The following is a 5132-nucleotide window of genomic DNA, read 5'->3' on the forward strand; positions in this document are numbered from 1 at the left end:
TGAAAACAAAATATCGTTGTGACCCGGTACGTGAGTTGAAAATACATTGTAATTTGTAATCATAGGTGAGGAAGACAATATGAGTGCATGAAGTGGGTAACTAAAAATTTTAAATCTTACGTTTTTTGCATAAATGCAAAATATTATGATATTCACTTACCCATAACATTATCATCAGTTTGGTTTGCACCAACGCTAACATCCGTTTTAACCTTAAATGCATAATATTTTGAACTTATTCGAGTTACATATGCCTAACTTAAGAGTACGGTTACGAACTAAATTTTCAGCAGTAGGTATGTGATAGAGGGCGACTTCGGGCCGGCTACTTAAGAGGATACACCAGGGGCTAGAGAAATGACAAAAAATTACGTGTAATATCTATAGATGTCTTCCTTATCTCAGGCCTATACCGCAGAACGCGATAGAGACAGTTGCAGAAAATCAACGATTCGTTGTCCCCTGTTTCCTTCTCCAAAACTTAACCGATTTGAGTAATTTTTTCATTAAATATTAAAGAAAGGCCTGAGCTGTGTTCCTATGTTTTAGTTTTTTTTGTATAATCTAGCCAAATCTGTTTTCTGGCTGTTTGAACACAGCGGAAAATCTGGCCATTTTTTTTTGGGTTTTTGAACGTGCATATCTTATTTAATAATTAAATTATGAAAAAAAAGAAAATATAGGGACATTGTATTAGTGGCCGTAGATATTCAAGAAAAAAATTATAACTCTACTAGCATTATCCAGGGACGAAACAGGGGACAACGTTTGTATGGAAAAAAGGGCGGTGTGGACTCCTCTTAACGCAAAAAATCAAACATCGTCCTTCTCTCTTCGCACTCACGCCCGTCTTTCAAATACATATTATTACAGTCAAGTCATTTTTAGGGTTCCGTACCCAAAGGGTAAAAACGGGACCCTATTACTGAGACTTCGATGTCTGTCCGTCTGACAAGAATCGCTATAGCTAGAATTCTGAAATTTTCACAGATTGTGTATATCGACGACCACTGTGGCTCAGTTGGTGGGCTGTTGGTAGCTCAAGCCGCGGGTCGCGGGCTCGAATCCCGCCGACGGAACAAAAAGTTTTCAAAAGTTCCTGGGTCATGGATGTTTATATAATAAAAATCTTAAATATATGTATAGTATAAAAGTATTAAATAATAAATATATTTCGTTGTCTGGTACCCGTAACACAAGTCCTTCAGGTACTTAGCACGGGGCCAGACTAACGTGGTGTGAAGCGTGCATAGATATTATTATTATTATACTATTATTATTATTATCTGTTGCCGCTATAACAAATACCTTCTAAAAACAAAATAAAATTAATATTTAAGGGGGGCTCTCATACAACAAACGTGATTTTTTGGCCTTTTTTGCTCTATATCAATAATGACAACAGGTAGGTAAGTACCTACTTAAATTTTTTCCAAAGTCCTCCGAGTTGAACGTCGATCTTCACTCAACGTCCAACTAGTTAGCGATTTGTAATATAGCCCTTTGAAGATAGCGGACATGAAATCAGTCAGGTAACTGAAAGTATTTCAGCGGCGCTAGTTGTCACTAAAACAAATATGGCGTCACAGAGCTCGCACAGCTGATATCATGTGTTCATATTTTGTGGATTAAATTTACTTTAAAGTGCTTTATTTATGATAAAATAATATGACAGCGTGGATTAACCTATTACTACCCCGTCAAAGGCTACTTAAAAAAATTATATCATCCCATTTAACAAATTCACTTTAACGTTTTGACTTTTAGTCAAAACGTTAAACGTCATAATCAACGTCTTGACGAGTTGTCCTTTAGTCATTCAATTGAATGATGTCATTCAATGAAATCGCTAGTCATTCAATCGAATCGTAGATTGAACTAGATGACTGTGACATATCCACTTCTTTTGCCTACCGTTTTGGAATTTTTCTGTCCCCAATATAACATCTGCAATAGACTTGTAAATCTGTTTAACTTGAAGCTACACTCAGTTCATAAAGGAAAAAAGATACTTACCAAATCACTGCTGTCCTGGATGGTCGTACGACGAATTCGAAAATCTATAAAAAGTGTACAAATAACACATAATATAAAATTACGTTCACACACACACGCACTCGCACGCACACACACACACCACCATACATTTTATCTTCTTATACAGGGTGTAATAAAAATAAGTGATTATACTTTAGGGTGTGTACTTGTTCCTTGTAGAGAGTTTACTGTGAAAGTAGCAGCACTGAAAGACCAAAAAAATGTTTCACTTTTGTATGGGGAAACTCGTGACGCTCGGGCCCTTGCCCATACAAAAGTGAAAAAAATTTTTCGTCTTTCAGCGCTGCTACTTTCACAGTGAACTCTCTACAAGGAACACGTACACACCCTAAAGTATTATCAATTATTTTTGTTACACACTGTATATAAAAATGGATTTCCAAATGTGTTAGTCGCGCTAAAAGTCGAAAATGGCTGAACGGATTGGGCTGATTTTAATCTTAAAATATTCGTAGAAGTCCAGGAAAGGTTTTAAAGTGACACGAAGTTCACCGGGACAGCTAGTTCATCTATATTTTGTTAAGAATAAGGATTTTTTTTTACTTTATTTTAACTGAGTTTTTAATTTATTGAAACTGAGTACCTAACTACTAAACTATGCCTTGTAAAAACCTAACTAAGATTCACGTCACGTAAAAAAAATCCTTTGAAAGGGAGACGTGGATTCGATATTTGAAATGATAAGAAACCTGACCTTGTACCCTTAGCTTTGTAGGAATCGAAATAGACCCTCAGATTTGAGAAGTAAAAAAGCAATAAACTGTGATACTAATTTTACCCTTTGACTTTAAGCCCCAATTTCACCAACGTATGTTAGTGTTAACAGCTTGTTAAAATGTCATGTCTTCTCTTTCATTCATAAGAAAAATGAAAGAGGTAACGTGATACTAATTCGAGCGTTAACTTTAACAGTCCTTGGTGAAATTGGGGCTAAGCCTGCTGGTTTCAAATAAACCGGCTACATTTCAATACAGTGAACCTACTTTCGAAAAAGAGGTTATATGTTTGACTGTTAAGCCTAACCGTCTAAGGTTTAAGATGAATATAAGAATAACAAAATATTATTAATATGAATAACAGTCAAACATATAACCTCTTTTTCGAAAGTCGGTTCAATGTATTGAAATCATAAAGTTAATATACCTAGCGGAATAGAGAAACAAGGCCTGAGCAAGAGAGATGTCACTATCAGTAACACTGCGTGGTAAAGAGACGTGTGATACATGACAGCAGAACTCTTTTTTTGACGTCCAGTTGGCACGTGCCGCACGTTGACAATTTAATCTCATAGAAATCATGTTCGGTCATGCTTGTGTAAGTGTATACGTACACAAGCACGTATACACTTACACAAGCATGACCACACACATATTTTAAATATTTTATACACAGATAAAACCAATTTCGGTTTCGTTTGACAACTCGAGATTGTTGCTCTATAGTCTATTCCGCTAGGTATATTAACTTTATGATTGAAATATTGAAACTGACAGACACCTGTCTTTCCGATCCTCGTGGTGTCGCAAGCGACCGCGACCGACAAAAATTCAAATAAAATGCCGCGTTTTATTTTTTAAAAATTCCGTTTTTAAATAATAAAATATTACGTTTTAAAAATTCAAATAAAATGTCTAGACGGTACCTTAGGTTGGATTGCACCAACTATATCTGTAACTTCAACTACAATGCAAAATGTCAAATCTTTGGTTAAAGTTAAAAATGAAAGCCATCAAGACGCCATATTTAACCATAACCATAGAGCTCGACAAGGTTTTATATGCACGTGGCGAAAAAAGGAACTAACGCTGTCATCATACAAAAACGCCATTTTTGACAGTTCTCCTTTACCAGCAGCGCCCCCGCCCACGTTCATTTAAATAACCTTGTTGGACCAGCTGTCATCTGTCAATTTCTCCGGTTAAAGTTAAAGGACGTCATATTTTACTATAACCTTAACTTTAACCACGCCTCTGGTGCAACCCAACCTTAGGGTTATATAAAACAAAAGTATCATTCATTAGTATTTATTTTCAAATATTAAAAATAAGAATTATAAATAAATTGTTAGAAAAAAAGTTTACAAAAGTATTAAAAACTAATGGCACTAAAACTAATAATAAAGCTTAAAAAAATACATCATTCGTTTTTAATTTATAAAAATATGTTTGGACGAATAAAAATGGACGGATTAACATTATAACTATTTATAACACACAGAAATTAAATGGGCACCTCGTTTTATTGAAACTTTCTGGAAGCAGGTACCAAGCTAATTTGTGCGTATTATAATTTCTAATAATATCAATATTCAAACTTGTGCTTAAAAATGAAAATTAGTTCTTTAATATGTATCATCGAGGAAGTTGATTCCTATGCAATTGACAGACCAACGTTATATGGTCGAATATGTCAATTCAATGTTAATTGTGATCTGTCAAGTGTCAGCTGGGTTTGACGTAACGCGACGAAACCACGTAGGTCCCCGATTTGCATAGGAATCAACTTCTCTGATAGTACAAATATTACCCTTTTTCAGTACTTAGGTTAAATTTCGGAAATTTCATGTTAACAAATGTTAAGGGCCTGTTTCACCATTTCCTGATAAGTGTCGAATAGGCTATCCACCACTTAACTTGACAGATAAAGTATAGACAATCTGTCAAAAAAGTTGTGGATCCTAACCTATCCGGCACTTTATCGGGAAGTGGTGAAACAGGCCCCAAGTCTTTGTTTGATACGCAAGAAATTGACAAGACGGAAGCTACGACAAAACATAACATTTTTGTAAATACAAAGTGATTTTTTTTTATCAGTGATCTAAAATGTTACTTGATTTTTCTAATAACTTTACATTTACGGGACACTTAAACCTACAAGTTAATCATATTTACATGTTGGACGGAGGTTATTCAGACTTATAATATTACTATAAGTACGATTGGAGGTATTATACAGACATTAACGGCCGTTCCCAATATTCAATCTATCTCTGGTTTGACATACAACCGATCGCAGTTAACATTCAATTGACATAAAATATATGTCTCTAATGTCTAATGTGAGCTATTCCTGTT

This window comes from Aricia agestis, chromosome 21 (assembly GCF_905147365.1).
Source record: "Aricia agestis chromosome 21, ilAriAges1.1, whole genome shotgun sequence".
In the NCBI taxonomy this organism is placed as follows: domain Eukaryota; kingdom Metazoa; phylum Arthropoda; class Insecta; order Lepidoptera; family Lycaenidae; genus Aricia; species Aricia agestis.